The sequence below is a fragment of the Arabidopsis thaliana genome, chromosome 3 (genome assembly GCF_000001735.4).
Source record: "Arabidopsis thaliana chromosome 3, partial sequence".
Taxonomy (NCBI): Eukaryota; Viridiplantae; Streptophyta; class Magnoliopsida; order Brassicales; family Brassicaceae; genus Arabidopsis; species Arabidopsis thaliana.
This window is the reverse complement of record NC_003074.8, coordinates 12,414,775-12,433,250: the sequence shown is the minus strand read 5'-3', so window position 1 is coordinate 12,433,250 and position 18,476 is coordinate 12,414,775. Positions and strand designations below refer to the sequence as shown.

The 18,476-nt window shown below is 37.2% G+C and overlaps 5 pseudogenes across 5 annotated transcripts; 2 read left to right on the top strand and 3 right to left on the bottom strand.

Annotated features, from left to right (window-relative positions):
• Nucleotides 1–1,774: 1,774 nt before the first annotated feature.
• AT3G30763 lies at nt 1,775–4,973 on the top strand (annotated as a pseudogene; the record flags this gene model as incomplete). Its single annotated transcript has 1 exon — nt 1,775–4,973.
• Nucleotides 4,974–7,270: 2,297 nt separating this feature from the next.
• On the bottom strand, nt 7,271–7,754 carry AT3G30760 (annotated as a pseudogene; the record flags this gene model as incomplete). Its single annotated transcript has 2 exons — nt 7,271–7,531; nt 7,614–7,754.
• Nucleotides 7,755–11,152: 3,398 nt separating this feature from the next.
• AT3G30755 lies at nt 11,153–11,706 on the top strand (annotated as a pseudogene; the record flags this gene model as incomplete). The annotated part of the gene is made up of 2 exons: nt 11,153–11,317; nt 11,383–11,706.
• Nucleotides 11,707–12,257: 551 nt separating this feature from the next.
• On the bottom strand, nt 12,258–12,695 carry AT3G30750 (annotated as a pseudogene; the record flags this gene model as incomplete). The annotated part of the gene is made up of 2 exons: nt 12,258–12,333; nt 12,436–12,695.
• Nucleotides 12,696–15,172: 2,477 nt separating this feature from the next.
• Nucleotides 15,173–17,594, bottom strand: AT3G30748 (annotated as a pseudogene; the record flags this gene model as incomplete). Its single annotated transcript has 1 exon — nt 15,173–17,594.
• Nucleotides 17,595–18,476: the final 882 nt, after the last annotated feature.

The window sequence follows — 18,476 nt, the reverse complement described above, 5'->3', positions numbered from 1 at the left end:
TATATTGAGACCAATGTGATAAAAAGAATATGTTCATCTCCTCTTATAAAAAGAAAAAAAATATAATGAGAGATTGAGATGATTTTCAGATAGTTTCTAGGGATAGGAATATTTCCTATGACCCCATTATTATATATTATTTGGAATGATCAATTACAAAGGTTGGAAAAATGCCGAGGGTGTGGATCCAGTATGCGAGTTCCCCTTTGTTTACTCTCGAAAAACAAAATAAGTCTCGGGGAGAGAAAGAACACCAAAGAAAAAAATGATAAAAGAATGGTCGATTGATCATGGTATAGTACATGAATGAGTCTAGAAGGATCTAGAATGTTAGCTTGTTTGATGAGACCCAGTGATGAAAGCCTGGTGGATATAGTTGTGGAACTTAGGTATAAAATAGAGAATGTTGTGTAAGCTTGCAGAGAAGTACATGTTGGTTAGAATTTGATTAGAACTGATCGGCATATAGATTTTGTTAGAATGATCATGGCAATACACTAGAGAATGCTGGGAGTTCCTTTGTTTTCAAACCTCTTCCACGGGTTCGGCTTTAGTGTTTTGCTTGAGGGCAAGCAAAAGCTAAGTTTGGGGGAGTTGATATAACCCTATTTTTACCGATTTTAGCTATTATTTAGGTATAAGTTTTGGAGCCTAATTGTTATTTCTAGAGCCTTTTCTAGTTCTTTTCAGGTCTTTACATGTTTGGGATGCATTTGGAGATTATGGAGCATTCTGGAGATCAACAGAAAACTTAAGCTGCATAAGCAATCCGGAGACGAAAATGCACGTAGGTGTCGAACGACACCACCCCTGATGTCGAGCGACACCAATACCTGACGGCAATTTTGAGACGCAACTTATGGATGTTTTGAAGATTTCCAAATTTGGTCCAGAACTTTCTCTTATGTTTAATTAAGGCCCATCACGTTTTTAAGACATATATATATATAGTTCTTAGGTCAATGTTTAGACCCGAAGCTTGGAGAGGCTATTTTCTATCTCTTTTGTACTTGGGGAGCAAAACCCTGTGGAAACTCCCTTTGGATCTTTCTTACTCTATTTTCTTCTTGTTTTATTCATTGATTTCTATTCTAATCATGTTGTTTACTTCATTCATCATGCTTGAGTAGTTTTTCTGTTAGGTTTAGGGTTTCTCATTAGGGTTATAGATGATTTAGTAGATTGCCCCCTTGCTAGGTTATCTGTAGAAATTCTTCATCTTGATTGTTCTTAATGCTAGTTCTAGAGTAGCTAACTAGAACTTGTTCTTAGATAATAAGTATGCCCACCATAGGTACTTGCTATTTGATCCATCATAGATGAGCCTAGGCATTTAAGAAAGAACAGGTAGGCTCATAGAAGGGCTCTGGTTTAGATACTAGGTGAACTAATCAAACTTGATAATAATGCATGTTTAAGTTAAAGTTCTCTCGGCTTCTCTGGTTATTCTTAGCTATAGGTATAGGGAGTTTTGCGGAACGCCACCGGTTACTCTAAAATCATAGTTTGAGTTCGAGAACGGTTCGATAACAACTTAGTTATTTCTAGATCTACTATCATCTATTTCCTGAGAATACCCTAAGTTTGACGCTTTTATAATCTTGTTTCACAACCATCCAATCGATTGCTGTTGTTTACTTTTGTTTCTCTTTAATTTAATTACTGTTTTACTTAGCTTAATTCAAAACCTTAGTTTATTGCGTGATTCGAGAACTTTGTGAATTCGATCCCAAAGTGCTGTAACTGACTTCTTTATTTGAGAGAGTGGTCTTAGGATTAATTTGACCTATATCATGTACCAACCGGTAAAGGTCCTAAGTTAAGAAGAACTTAGGCGAGGCTTAGTAATAGGAAGAGAGTATGGCCTCCTGGAAAGCGTAAATTGTTTGGGTTATTGACTCTTCTAGCCATTGGACTTTATGGCATGCATCCTAACTCTTGGATACCATTTGAGAGTGCCAAAAGAGTTTTTGATGACGAAGTCTTGAACACTTATCCATGGGGTCGGACAACATTTGAAGCCCTTGTTATTTCTATAAAGTTGTTGAGGCCTATTGGCAAGACGTGCACCATCAGTGGTATGGCTTTCGTGTTGCAGGCTTGGGCGTATGATTCAATCATCACCATTGGTGAGCGATTTGGAAACATAGTCAAAGCGGATGAGATTCCGTTGCTTAGATGGGGTGGCAACCGTACCCGTGCAACAATAGAATCGGCCATTGCTGAAGATATCAAAACGCATGGTGGTGAGGTAAGGTTTTGGCTCTGTTATGATAGTTATTGACTGAGTTATGTTCTGTTATGGCTGAGTTATGTTCTGTTTTTTATCAAATATTTGTGTTACGACTGAGTTATGCTCTCTTATGACTGAGTTAATGTTCTGTTTTTTGTCAAATATGTTATGTGACGTCTGAGTTATGATCTGTGATGGCTGAGTTATGTTTTGTTTTTTGTCAAATATGTTATGTAACGGCTGAGTTATGTTCTGTGATGGCTGAGTTCTGTTTTGTTTTTTGTCAAATGTTATGTGACGGCTGAATTATGTTCTGTGATGGCTGAGTTCTGTTCTGTAATGGCTGAGTTATGTTCTATTTTTGTCAAATATGTTAGGTGATGGCTGAGTTATGTTCTGTGACGAATGAGTTATAGTATGGCTGAGTTAAACATACTGATGGGTTTTATTATCTCTTGTGTTGTAGTTGCGTGTGCATTAAATGGTTATGAAGGATGATGTAAGCGAGCTGTTTCATACTTGGCCAGATGAAGTAGAAGACCCAGCACTCGATCACTTGATCGAAGGCATACATGGGGATAAGCTTGTTAAAGGTTATTGGGATGTGAAGACGAATGAGAAGAAGAAGAAACCGGTTAAAGATAAAGCAGCGGATGTGTCTGAATCTCCTGCAAAGAAGCAGAAAGTCTCTCACAGTGAGGGTGTTCAAGCTGGTGGAGGAGATGCAAAAAAGAAAAAGAAGAAGAATAATAAGGAAGTAGCTGTCGAATCTGATGAGGACGAGGACAAGCATGATGTTCGGGGAGATGTGTCGTTCGTGGATATGGTGTCCAACTTAATATCTCCCTTAAACTCAAGGTTTGACACCGTTGATAAAAGCATCAAAGAAATGTCCTCCCGTCGGGAGGTGATTGGAGATCAAGTAGAAGAGAGGATTGATGCAAAGTTTGAAAGAAGGTTTGGATCTATTGAGAATGAGGTCAAACAGATGAAAGAGCATCTGAAGGTCATTGGGGTAGGCCTAATTGGCCAAACTGGCATAGCTGACTCAACATTAAACTCTAGAGTGGTTATTAGAGAAATGTTTTTAACCCAAGAGGAGCAAGGCCACCCTAAACCCCAAACTCAATAGACACCAAAAGTTCCACGGAAATCTACAAATAACCAATCTGTTACTAGTCGTCCTCCGGTAAGCTAATGGCTGAGTTATTACTTTTTATTTAGTTATGGCTGAGTTATCTTCATATTATACGGCTGAGTTATAACTATTATTTAGTTACAGCTGAGTTATCTTCATATTATACGGCTGAGGTATAACTTTTTATTTAGTTACGGTTGAGTTATATTTATACATAGGCCTGAGTTTTCGTTATTTAATGCCTGAGTTTTCTTTACGTTTATGCAATAGAAAGAAGTTGTAGATTCGGTGGTAGAGAAGGATGTTGATATTGCTGAGGTTGAGGTTAGTAGGAATCTTGATGACGAATTTGCTAAGACCACTGATGGAGACAATGTTGATATTGATTTCATTGAGAAGTCTCCTGGTTCCCGCTGTTTACGCTCTACGACGCCGGCGAGGAGAAATACCAAAGCGAAGACATCACCAAAGAAGAAAGCTAAAGTTAAGGAGAAAACCTTAAAAGGGCTAATCGTGAAAGAGCTAGCCGCCACAAATAAAAGAGGAAGAAAGACTACTACAAAGGCTCCTACAAAGGTGCCTAGAAAGGTGCCTCCAAAGTTGACAATAAAAATGCCAAAATCACATGAGAAAGCCAAGGAAAAAAGCTGACGGTGATACTGCTGTCCCAAGACTAATGATGATTCTATACTTAATGTTACTGACCAGTGGGTAGCTGAAGATACTAGCATGTTGCATGAGTCTGATGAAGATGAGGAGGAAACCATGAGGCTGCAGAGAGTAAAAGCTGCAAGGGGAAAAACTGTTAAGTTGGCCTCGGATGGGAGTTCATTGATTCAACTCGATGAAATGACCACTAGGACTTTTCTAGTAACAGATGTGGATCACTTGTATCTTATCCACCAAACCGGAGGTAATCATTGGGTGACCCTTCATGTGAACTTGCTTAGGTCTCACATTGATTGCTATGATTGCATCGTCGGAGAACATACAAAAGAGAGCGATGGAAAAATGCTGGAAGCTTGTTAATATAACCCTAATTTCACTGATTTTATCTACGTTTTAGGTATAGGATTTTGAGTCTTTATGTTATTTCTCGAGTCTTTTTAGTGTCTTTTCAGGTATTCTATGCAATGAGACACCAATGGAAATAAGGAGACATTTTGGAGCAAAAGCTAAGGAAAAGGAAGTTAAGGACGATTTTAGATTCAGGAATCAGCCAGAGTGTCGATCGTCACACGAGTTTACAGAAAAGGAAGTTTGCCCTAGAAGATTTCTCTATTTGCATTATTAGTCCCTGGACGTTTTATAGGGTTTATATACATTGTTTTAGACCCTAATTTCTTTTCTCAAGCTTTTTGCAAAACCCTGTTACAGAGAGACATAAGCTATTCATCCATTGTTTTTAGAGATTCATTCAGTTCTTAATTTAGTGAAGAGAACCTTTCTTTCCCTTATTCTATTTGCTGTGTTTATGCTTTCATACTCAATTATGTTGTTTGTTTCAATCAATATGTCTGAATAATCTGCTGTTAGGAATAGGGTTTCTCATTAGTGATTCATATGGTTTTGTAGATTGCCCCTTTTGCTAGGTTATCTGTAGAATTCTTCATCTTTAATTATGCTTAATGCTAGATCTAGAGTAATTAACTAGATCTTTAATCCAGACAATAGATATGCCATCATAGGTATCTGTAGTTGAATCTATTATTTGATGAGCCTGGTTTATAGGTGTGTAATAAGAATCGGCCTATCTACTAAGGTGAACAATCAAACTCGTTTAGAATGAATGTTTAAGTTAATAATCTTCGCTTCTCCGGATTTTCTTAGCTATAGATATAGAGAGTTTCGCGGAACACCACCGGTTATTCCATAATTAGAGTTTGAGTTTAAGAATTGTTCGATAACCACCTAGCTTTCATTCGATCTACTAACCAATAGTTTCCTGATAATACATTGTTCCTAGCTCTTTTCCTAATCGTTTACAACACAACCAACATGCTGTCTTTTTACTTTGTTTACTTATTATTTCAGTCATCACCTGCTAGCTTAATCTTGACATTGAACTCATTGTTTGAATAAAAGAACTTTGTGAATTCGATCCTTAAATACTGCAATTGATCGCTTATTTGAGATAGTAGTTCTTAGGGAAATTTGAACCTTATCACTTGTAGGCCGTTCACGAGGATGATTACACAGATGATGAACGAACTGATTCCTTCCAAAGTCCGTATCCCGCAATACGACCAATTTTCATTCTGGCGGAGGGACAAGAAAATGGTCCCGCAAAATACTATCAGAGGGGACTGCGGCGTTTACGCATTAAAGATTCTTGAATGTTTATTGGTTGGTGTTTCTTTTGATGTCATACTGATGCAAATATCCAGGCTCTACGGGTTAAGATGGTAGCAGAGATCTTCGATGAAGCACCGGAAAGGACCCCTACACGGTTTCTAGAGACGTAATTGGCTTTTTCGAATAATGTCTGTGTCTTTTGGGATTTTTAGCATGTGATTTTACTAAATATTGAAGCTTTAGGATTGATAACCAAAATTATGTTTGTATGAATCTATGAAATTGAATGCACGGTGTTAATTATAGGTTAAATCGATGTAATGACTGACTTATTATCGCTCAATTCGTGTTATGGCTGAGTTATCGTAGATTAATTTGATGTTTAGCTGAGTTATTCTAATGTGGTGGCTGACTTGTCATCGCACAGATCATGTCATGGCTGAGTTATTCTAACATAACGGCTGACTTATCATATATTAATTCGATGTTGCGGCTGAGTTAGTCTAACGTGGGGGCTGACTTGTCATACCCAAACTTCGCTGTAATCAAAGAACCCAAACATCACTAGAGGACTATACATACACCGGTTGACCTTCTTATAAATATAACTCAATAGTCAAGGACCCAAACGTCGCTTATATCAAAGAACCCAAACTTCGTTAGAGGACTATACATACACTGGTTCTCTCTTGTCTTTTCTCTTCTCGATTCTTACCAATTAATCTCTATAATCTCTGAGCAACGAAACTCTTCCGAAACTCTTCCAACAAGAGGCCGTGTGTGGATGACGGTTCCAACAAGAGGCCGTGTGTGGATGACGGTTCCAGCAGAAGGCTGCATGAAACGGAGAGACGTTTCAAAGGCATCATCTCTCTCATCAGATGCAACATAAGGGAGATGGAGGAAGAATACTTAATTATTGGATCTCAAACTGCATGAGAAAGAAGCGAAACTTAAACTCCTAAGGAAAATGAAGAGGATGAAGGACGGATTTAACGTGGAGGAAGAGTTCCAGAAAGTGGAGGAGCAGGTAAGCAAGGCTTACAAGGAGAAGAATGCATTCAAGGTGATTAGTATTGATTGGGATAAGCTGGGGTATGGATCGACCGAGAGTTCAAGTTTTGAATCAGATGAAGAATGAAGGTGGCGATGGATGTGATTGTTTGGTCATAACAAAATTACATCTCCATGTTATTTGTATTTTATTTTATGTTATTTAATTGCAGTACTTCTATGTTATTTATGTTATTTTTTTTTTTATCTTTTATTCGTGTGTATGATTCATAATCAGTCTCTCTTTTACGTGTGTGTGATGGCTGAGTTATTCTAACGTTACGGCGGATTTATCGTAGATTAACTTGATGTTTGGCTGAGTTATTCGTGTGTGATGGCTGAGTTATGCTAACGTAAAGGCGGACTTATCGTATATTAACTTGATGTTTAGTTTAGTTACTCGTGTGTGATGGCTGAGTTATTCGTGTGTGATAGCTGAATCATTGTAACGTAACGGCTGAGTTATCGTAGATTAATTCGATATTTGGTTGAGTTATTATAACGTGATGGCTGAGTTATCATCGCATAAATCGGAAGACTGGCTGACTTAATTAAATTGACAGTACAAGGAAGTCCAAATTGAAAAAATCAAATTTAGCTATGCTCACAGATACTTCTTCAAGCTCATAATTCATCTCTAACATTTCAAATTTCTTTTCCATAAAAAAGATCTTTTCCGCCTGAGCCTCGACGCGCTTATTGGCTGCTTCCAGATCCTTCTTCATCACAATAGTCTCCTCTTTTATCATGTCAAACTCGTCACACAATGCAACAGTCCACCATCTCTTGAAACCGCAGCCTCGACCGGGACCCTGAAAAATAAGAGGTTGATTCATAGGGATACAAAAATAAAAGAAATAAAATAAAGAATCATAACTCAAAAAAGATGCTTACAACTGATATTTCATACGGACAACTGAAATACAGTTTTCCGCTTGTAACAGGATCACGAGAAGTGGCAACGACAACTTTAGCATTGCAATCACACTCGATCAGAACGCCCTTATCGCGCCTCCTGATTTCGCCGTACCTCATTGTCATCCTTATTTCCATACGAAATAATATTCTTTATTATATCATTATCAAAATTACAAAAAGTGTTTTTATGGGGAACCGCCAATAATGACTGGGTCCATATTCACATGAACACGCCAACAATTAATATTAAAAATAATTCAAACGAGTTCGAATTGATTTGTATAACTAAACCCTCAAATATTCAAATTTTATGTTTGATAGTGGAATACCAATATGTCACGACTGAGTTATGCCAGAAGATTTCGTGGTTTGATCGAGTTATGAGAAACCAAATGTTATTATGAGATTTCAAACTAGCCACCAAATTGTTGGTTTATTAGTGTCAAGATCTATAATATCAAAACAGAAAATAAATTGGGTTTTCACTAAGGGTCGATTGACAAACTATGTTGATCAAACTTCTAGGAATGATGTTGTTGGGTATGATGTTGGATAAAGTATGATGTTGGATAAAGTATATAGAATATGAGGTAATTTCATGATTCTACTAGTTGAAAAGTTAATATGATATGTTAATTACTTGATTGTACAACCTGATGGCTTAAGAAAAGCACTTTTAGGGTTTGGCCGAGTTATAACAGTCACATTGCTTAGTTATGCATGCGTCACGACTGAGTTATGTAAGAAGATTTCTTGTTCGACCGAGTTATGAGAAAACCAAATGTTATTAATAGGCCCATTTGTATACTAACATTATTGTTGGTTCTATTGATGTCCCTTACTCAAATAGAATAGAATTAACGTGTTGTTTAGGCTGAGTTTATCGAGATTGCATTATTATATCATTATCGAGATTATAAAAAGTATTTTTATGGGGAACTGCCAATAATGATTGAGTCCATATTCACACGAACACAAGCCAACAGTTAATATTTAAAATAATTCAAACGAGTTCAAATTAATTCGAATAACTAAACCCTCAAATATTCAAATTTTCTGTTTGGCGGTACAATAACAATACGTCGCGGCTGAAATATGCCTGAAGATTTCGTGGTTTGACCGAGTTATGAGAAACCAAATGTTATTATGAGATTTCAAACTAGCAACCAAATTGGTTGCTCTATTAGTGTCAAGGTCTATTATATCAGAACAGAAAATAAATTGGGTTTTCACTAAGGGTCGATTGACAAACTATGTTGATCAAACTTCTAGGAATGATGTTGTTGGGTATGATGTTGGATAAAGTATGATGTTGGATAAAGTATATAGAATATGAGCTAATTTCATGATTCTACTAGTTGAAAAGTTAATATGATATGTTAATTACTTGATTGTACAACCTGATGGCTTAAGAAAAGCACTTTTAGGGTTTGCCGAGTTATAACAGTCACATTGCTTAGTTATGCATGCGTCACGACTGAGTTATGTAAGAAGATTTCTTGTTCGACCGAGTTATGAGAAAACCAAATGTTATTAATAGGCCCATTTGTATACTAACATTATTGTTGGTTCTATTGATGTCCCTTACTCAAATAGAATAGAATTAACGTGTTGTTTAGGCTGAGTTTATCGAGATTGCATTATTATATCATTATCGAGATTATAAAAAGTATTTTTATGGGGAACTGCCAATAATGATTGGGTCCATATTCACACGAACACAAGCCAACAGTTAATATTTAAAATAATTCAAACGAGTTCAAATTAATTCGAATAACTAAACCCTCAAATATTCAAATTTTCTGTTTGGCGGTACAATAACAATACGTCGCGGCTGAAATATGCCTGAAGATTTCGTGGTTTGACCGAGTTATGAGAAACCAAATGTTATTATGAGATTTCAAACTAGCAACCAAATTGGTTGCTCTATTAGTGTCAAGGTCTATTATATTAGAACAGAAAATAAATTGGGTTTGCACTAAGAGTCGATTGACAAACTATGTTGACCAAACTTCTAGGAACGGAAGTTAGGTAGAGCTTAACAATGTATGGGTATGATGTTGGATAAAGTATATAGAATATGAGCTAGTTTCATGATTCCACTAGTTGGAAAGTGATTATGATATGTTAATTACTTGATTGTACCAACTGATGGCTTAAGGAAAGCACTTTTAGGGTTCGGCCGAGTTATAACAGTCATATGGCTTAGCTATGCCTACGTCACGACTGAGTTATGTTAGAAGATTTCGTTGCTCGACCGAGTTATGAGAAAACCAAATGTTATTAATAGGCCCATTTGTATACTCGCATTATTGTTGGTTTTACTAATGTCCCTTACTCATATAGAATAGAATATTACGTGTTGTTTAGGCTGAGTTTATTCCTAAATAAGAGATATAATTTCTCTAGGAATAAACATACAGATCCCTGCACCATCATCTTGTCTTCAATTAATAGGGCACTCTAAAGCACTTAATCTATATAGTCGTGTATGCTAAAAAGCACTAATCAAATATTGGTGAATAAATTTAGAAGTGGCTAAGTTATAAAAGCTTTGCGGCTGAGTAACAACACATTAATATTGTATGTTTGAACTGGTGGACCTATTCTGATTCTGAATTATCCGTCGCTACGCTGTTCCAAAGACTAGCAAAATCGAAATAGCGAAATTCTTGAGTCATCTCAATGGGTTCATAAACCATTATTTTATCATTATCGAGATTACAAAAAGTGTTTTTATGGGGAACCGCCAATAATGATTGGTTCCATATTCACACGAACACAAGCCAACAGTTAATATTCAAAATAATTCAAACGAGTTCGAATAACTGAACCCTCAAATATTCAAATTTTCTGTTTGGCGGTGGAATACCAATACGTCACGGCTGAGTAATGCAAGAAGATTTCGTGGTTTGATCGAGTTATGAGAAACCAAATGTTATTATGAGATTTCAAACTAGCCACCAAATTGTTGGTTCTATTAGTGTCAAGATCTATAATATCAAAACAGAAAATAAATTGGGTTTGCACTAAGGGTCTATTGACAAATTATGTTGACCAAACTTCTAGGAATGATGTTGTTGGGTATGATGTTGGATAAAGTATGATGTCGGATAAAGTATACAGAATATGAGCTAGTTTCATGATTCTACTAGTTGGAAAGTGAATATGATATGTTAATTACTTGATTGTACCAACTGATGGCTTAAGGAAAGCAATTTTAGGGTTTGGCCGAGTTATAACAGTCACATTGCTTAGTTATGCCTGCGTCACGACTGAGTTATGTCAAAATACAGAGAAAAAGAGTCTCTGTTATTGACCAGATACGACGTCGGTTGTGAAAGAGTCTCCATTAGTGACCACATAAGACGTCATTGTGACATAAACGAAAGATCCCCACTTATAAATCTCCAAAATCAAAACCTAAGTTAGAAAAATCCAATTTCTGGTTTCAGATCTGGAGCTTCATTCTTTCTTATTTTTCTTCTCTGAACTCCCAAGCTATAGCTAAAGAAATGAGTAGCAATTCTGAGAACTCGATTTCGAGTACGCAATCCGTAAGCCGTTGGGGACGTGGGTTACCATCAAAGTGTCATCATGGATTAGACGTGGTCATCTATACATCGACGTCAGCAAAGAACCCTGGAAGACCATACTTCCGTTGTCATACGCGTAAAGATGTAAGTATAATTGATTTTGGGTTTTATTGGTTTCGTTGTTAACTGGTTAGTGATTGAAAATGCAGGACCATTTGTTTAAATGGGTCGAAGATGGTACATACGAAGTGGTTGTAGACAGTTGGCCAAAATTGTCCACCATGGACAGTGAGATAAACGCTGCCAAGTCCGGTTGCAGTCGAGCTAGAAGCATTACAGGGGATGGTGAAAGAACTGAAGGAAGAAGTAATGAGGAGCGAAAGGGAAAACCAGAAATGGCAATTGATGATCAAACTTTGCTGTTTTTGTCTTGGCTTTATTATCAATGTCATTGTACTTGGTATCCTAATGTTCCGAAAAACCAACGAACAAAGGCTTCTTCTTGGCTAATAGTTTGTTTGATGTTTGGATGATGTGTTTGCTGTTGGATTCCATTATGTGTTTGATGTTTATCTTGCTTCTAAGGTTAATTCATTTTATTTTTAGTATTGGCTTGTAATGAAATGGTATTGTGTGTTCGGCCATGTTAATCTAATGTTATGGCTGAGTTAATATAATGTTATTGCTGAGTTAAGTTAATATTGTTGTTGAGTTAATTCAACGCTATGACTGAGTTATACGGGTAATGTTGTGGCTGAGTTAATTCAACGCTATGATTGAGTTATTATAATGTTGTGTCTGAGTTAATCTATTGATACGAATGAGTTAATCAATTGATATGGCTGAGTTATGTTTGAGTTACGCCTAAATTATGATAAAATTTAACAAGTGACATCAAGCGATAACAACTGATTATAGTGAAAAGACAATCGTAGATAATAGGAGATTTAAAACCATTACCAAAAAAGGAGATATAAAAACATAGTTGTTAAGTTTAAAAGGGAAGACAAGTAAGAGATACAAAAGCACTCAAGACATGAAACCGACATCATCTGGGCCAAATTCATTAAACATGTCAACCAAATCATTCCAAACTGTTGTCGTCTCGGTACAACGTTCTAGCCACCAAATTAAACTGCGTCCACACCGTTAGAGTGTGCCTTGAATCCCACATGTATTTACGCTACAAAGAGAGCAAATAGTATGAATTTTTTGGTATATGGTTTACTAGAAGTGCTTTAAATAACAAACTCGATGCTTACCGTGAGGAGAAAAACCATCTTGCCTTAAAAACAACGAGAATCATCTGGTACGTCAGCCACGCATAGTGAAAGTTGCGCTGAAGTATATCTGCAATCGCGACAGATAGTTGGTGATTGAATCTGAACCACGTATCCGTGGTTCTGTCAACCCATGTACCCAAGCCAGGGTTTGGAACTGGGAGATTCACGCGAGCACGAGCGGTGAATACGGCTTCAACATCCTTGAGAAACTGTCTGTCAATGTGAGGAACAACGACCATGTCGTTAGGAAGAGAGTATGAGACGCCTAAATGATGAGATGAAGTAACATATATATAAGAAAAAAAAGAATGTGAAAGGTTGCGTCCGTAACCGCTTGGTGGGAAAGTTTTCTAGGTTACAGTTGAGTTTGGCAGGAAATGTAACAATGAAACGGCTGAGTTTTCTGACCGTGTGGTGGGAAAGTTTTCTATGTTACGACTGAGTTTGGCGGTAAAATATATTGTTATGGCTGAGTTACCAGGCATTACAGCTGAGTTGTCAATAGTTATAATGCTATAAAACCTTTCAACTTCCCTGTTTAGATAACTCAGCCGTTAAACCAAATAACTCAGCCGTAAACCACATATAAAATGACAGAACCTTTTGACTTCCCTATTTAGATAACTTAGGTGTAACATGTAACAATATTGCTGAGTTATGTAGAATTATACAAAAAAAAATAGAGAAATGAATACGAAAGGTTGCGTCTATGACTGTTTGGCGGGAAATTTTAAATGGTTACGGCTGAGTTTTGCAGGAAAATGAGCTATTACGGCTGAGTTAATCCACATTACGGCTGAGTTGTCAATAGTTATAAAGCTGCTGGTTACATTCGATTTGCTAACTAACCGATTTACGGTTATATCCAGCCCAATTAACAACGTTTTTATACGCCTATAAAAACAGCTGCTCCTTTAAACTCCCGAAGGCTAAACTCTCACAAACAGAATATCACAATCAAAATATTTCTTCACTTTTCTACGACTCTAAATTTCAACATGGTGTATTTCCACGGTTTTTGCGACTTGTCTCCTTTCATAACTGGATGGACAATTTGTGTTATGGTTCTTAGAACGTACATAAAGTTATACAGAGATAACACATTCGAACTACAGGTCGTCTTTGTTGATGAATGGGTAATTAATGGAATCTTCACTCTTCTTACAAGTCATACTTAACCTTATTCCTATCTTATTCCCTATATAACTTACCCTCCGATGTTGTTTTCATAGGGAATACAAATTGAGCCTATAATCGGAAGACGTTTTTCACAATGTTACTGTGATATGCTCAAAGAGAATCAATGGAAATCAATCTCAACTTTTCGTGTCATTGCAAACGGTGGACTAATCCGAGCAACAACTCACCACTACATGATTGAGTTCATGGAAGCAATTGGTCATAATGTCCGACCCAAGGAAAACTGTTTTACTTAACAGATTCACACCTTTTGACAACATTATTGAAAAAATCATTCCTACAAATACTTTGGTCGGTAAGTAATACGTATGGAATGCAGATTTCATACTTTCACCTTTGACATGCATGTTTTTAACTTTTATTTCATACTCCAAGATTTAGTTGGTGCACGTCGATATCGGATGTATGAGAAATATCTCACACAACGGTGTCGAGATAAACGGATTCATACTTCCCTTCAAGATTATGGACAAATAGTACAATTTCTTTCGATCACTTCCTTTTAAATTTCTTTCTTTTCATCATGTATTTTCCTTGAGAGGGGTATAATTGTAACAATGCTCTATTCTGTTTCAGCAAGGTGACATGGAAATGTGAGGTTGTTGGCCAAATGGCGGTTGACTTCGATAGTAGGTTTCGATCTTTTCGCAATGACAATATTGTTATTGCACTCACTTGGTGGAGGATCGTTAGGTATCATACTGGCCCCCAACACGTGACGATTTTCAATCGTTCGACCATATCAGATGTGACTACCAAACACAATATTGAAGAAGTGGTAGAGATAAAAATGGCCGTCGACTAATGCAAGATGGAAGGAATCGGGTCATGCTGCTTGAAGTTTCATATTGTTTAGTTTTAATTTCCTCCTATGTATCCTTCAAACATATATTTATGGGAAGTTTCATATTGTCTTAGCCTTCAAAATGTTCATATTTGATCTGTAATATACCTCAGCTAAATAGTAGAATCACTCAGCCGCCAAGTAACATAATTCAGATAACTCAGCCATTGTCCTACCTCCATAGCTTAGTCGTAAAATAACATAATTCAAATATAACTCAACCGTAAAACCGCATAACTCAGTCGTAAAACGGCATATGAAATGACCGATCCTTTCGACTTCCCTATTTAGATGACTCAGCCGTAACAAGTAAAATGACCTAACCTTTCGACTTCCCTATTTAGATAACTCAGCCGTAACAAGTAAAATGACTGAACCTTTTGACTTTCCTAGTTAGATAACTCAGCCGTAACATGTAAAATAACTGAACCTTTCAATTTCCTTATTTAGATAACTCAGCCGCAACATATAAAATGGCCCAACCTTTAGTCTTCCATATTTAACTAACTCAACCCCAACATTTAAAACGACAAGACATTATCAAAAATAAATCAGCCGGGACGTTAAAGAAATTGCAAATATTATGGTGCTTAGAGTCTACAATTGACACGAAATACATATAACATTTACCAAACAAGGGAAAGAAGAAACATACAATTCGTGCAAACAATACTATGCACGACAAGTTTTAACATTGTGCCCAACTTCTTTACATCGAGAACATGCGTGTTCCTTCCTAGGGCGTTTATTCTCAATGGCTACTTCTAGTGCTGATTTCATCCTTAGTTTCTTGGGTCTGCCCTGTTGGTTAACAACAATCGGAGGTAAGCACGGTTGGTCAATTACAATTTGAGGAACAGGGACTTCCGTATCTGAAGGCATGATTGCACCAACGTACGCATTGACCAAATAACTGCTCTTATAGTAAGGACTGTACAGGGATATACGAGACACACACATATGCTTTGCAGCTGTGATTGCATGGATGCATGGTAATTTCTCTTTCTCGAAAAGACGGCATGCGCTTCTTTTTGCATCCACATTTACAACATGCAAAGATGTTCCATAAGTTACTTGTACGCGAAAAGCATCAATCGTTTGTACATCCATAAGTCTTGACACATGCTTATTAGACAGAAGGAAAAAAAAACAAAGACGTTATGGCTGAGTTATTCTTATTATGTCTTGTTTATCATTATTTGAGGACTGAGTTATACACATAGTTACAGCTGAGTTACCTGTAACAGTTTCTCAATACCATGTGGGAGGTGAGTTTGCTCCGTGCTCGCATCATCTCTCCGTTCAGCAAACCATCTTGTCATCATCTATCTTATCGCTTCTAACGGTTGAACTATGGGAAGATTTATGGCTTTTGACGGTGTTGTGTTCATTGATTCCGCTATATTCGTAGTCATTAAATTGTATCTATCACCGGGAAAATGAACACACGCCCACATTTGAACACCCGCTCTTTGGAGGTATGCATGTAGTTGAGGATCACGCTCTTGAATCTCGTTGAACGCGTCATCAAAATCAGTCCGCCTAAAATACCTTGCCGCTTTTTCCACGAGAGGGAACATATGTTTTTCTTTGAATTTTACCAAAATGTTCTTATACAAATGGTAAGTGCAAATCCCACGAGAAGCCAACAAATACACTTCACCAATTGCTTTCCCTACTGACTTATGTCTGTCCGAGATTATCGCCAGGTCCGTTGCGTCAGGAATAACAACTTTGAGTTGCGTAAAAACAACCGCCAAGATTCATCATTTTCAGTGTCAACTACACCAAAAGCTAACAGAAAAATCTGAAAATTACCATCCTGAGCTAGGGCTCTTAGGAGCGTCCCTTTGTAACTACCATGGAGAAACGTACCGTCGACAACAACAACTTTGCGCATGAAATGAAACCCAGCGATACTGGCAACAAAAGCAATGAACATATAGTTGAATCTTCCACTCTCATCAATTTGAAGACGTGCGATTGTACTCAGATTTGTCTGTCTTATCATGTATAGGTAAGAAGGCAGTTCTTCAAAACTACTATCAAGGGTTCCTAGAGTGAGCTCCCTTGTAAACCCTCAATGTCTTGTATGACTTCCAATAACCCATCTGTTAACACAAACATATTAATTTATAAGTCAGCCATAATATATGTACAACTTAGGCAAACTATAACACAACTTAGCCACAAAGTGATGTTAAGGCAGCTGTAAAAGGGTCATAAATCAACCGGAGTGTAATTATATGTCAGCCATAATATATCCATAAGTAACCCGTAATATATCTATAAGTCAGCCATATAATAATAAGTCAGTCGAAACATTGTAATTACCTTTACTCGAAAATGCTTATTGATGATTATTTTGACTGTTTTTGGTTTTACATCCGGACCAATGTCACCAAGATAGTCCCTGTAAAGAACTCCAAGAACATCAAGTGTTGCTTGTTGGGATCGATCAGAACGTTTCGTCACAGAACATGTGTGTTCCGAATCGTATATACGAACATAAAAATAAGGCTCATCCCCTTGTCTAGATGCACGAACACTCCAACGACATCCATCAACCCAGCACTGGTAATTCACTGTAGTAGTATTAGATATTGGTACATCAAAATCAAATCCATCCCTTATCGCAAAAAGTTTGAGTCGATACTCCAACTCGAATTTGCTACTGTATCGTTGGCCTACCCGAAACTTCGAATCTAGATTCTACTCTTGAGTCAGATTCAATAGGCCGTTTCATCCTTCCTCAAGATCCATCCTTCCGACTTATATCCCTTGACTCTTTCGCTGTAAACTCCACACAGAGACCTAGATAACATTGCAACTGTCGATCATTAGAGATATACACTGATGAAGTATCGAACGACATATTTTTCTGAGTCTTGTTGGAGAACATGTAACTTAGCCTTAACTGATGGGTCGACTGATTAAATCCGTAATCATCGACCACCAGCTTCAAAAGCCTATCGTGCGTTGTTTCCGCTTCTAGCTGCACAACTCTACACCCTCTTTCGTCGTGGTTAAATACGAATATCTATTTCTTAACCCAAATACCGGAAACAACTATGACCGAAACGGGATCAGCCATATCGAGAGAAAGATGAAAGAAATTGAAGATGAACGAAGAAAAAGATGATTAGATAGAAGTTTCGGTGATGTTCCAACGCTCAGGCGTTAAACACAGACCGGAAAGACGAGATAAAGAAGCAAGGGACGTTTCGTATTTCCATTGATGATGCTGACATGGAATATTACAGCCGACGTCGTTTTGAATTGATGAGGTGGCAAGTAAGCCACCAAACGAACATTTGATAACTCAGCCATCAAGCAAATCTATAAGTCAGTCGCAACATGAATACTTTAACCGTAATTAAAAAAGCAAAAAAAACAAAGTTAAGTTAGCTGTGTAATGTCGTAACTCAACTAACTCAGCCGTAACGTTTAAAAAACTCGTCCGTAACTGCATGCTATTATAGTAATTAATTTTTTTGCACATAAGTCTGCCGTAACAAGGCTAAGTTATTTAGTAATCTTCCCCTTTACGGCTGATTTATAACACTCGATCATAATTCAGCCGTCACATCATCCCATAACTAAACCGTCCAAAAATATAACTCAGCTGTGTCGAGGGAATAAGCCAGCCGTTTTCTCATAACTTTGACATAACGTTGTCTGGGTTAGGCTATAAATTCTTATAACTCAGACAACATTCCTTAACTCAGTCATACCGTTGTCTGGGTTATCGTATAACTCAGGCAACCTTTTACAAATCAGCCGTAACGTAGCACACGCCAAATAATTATGAAAATTAAAACAAGATGACAGACAGAAACGACTCAACCTCCAAGTGTGCTCTTATACCACATGATATGATGCTGGTGAGGAATCAATCCCAATTTCGGCACTTGGAAGATCTGGAGTGGATATCTCAAAATAGAGACGACACACGACTCAAAGACGAGATGATGGA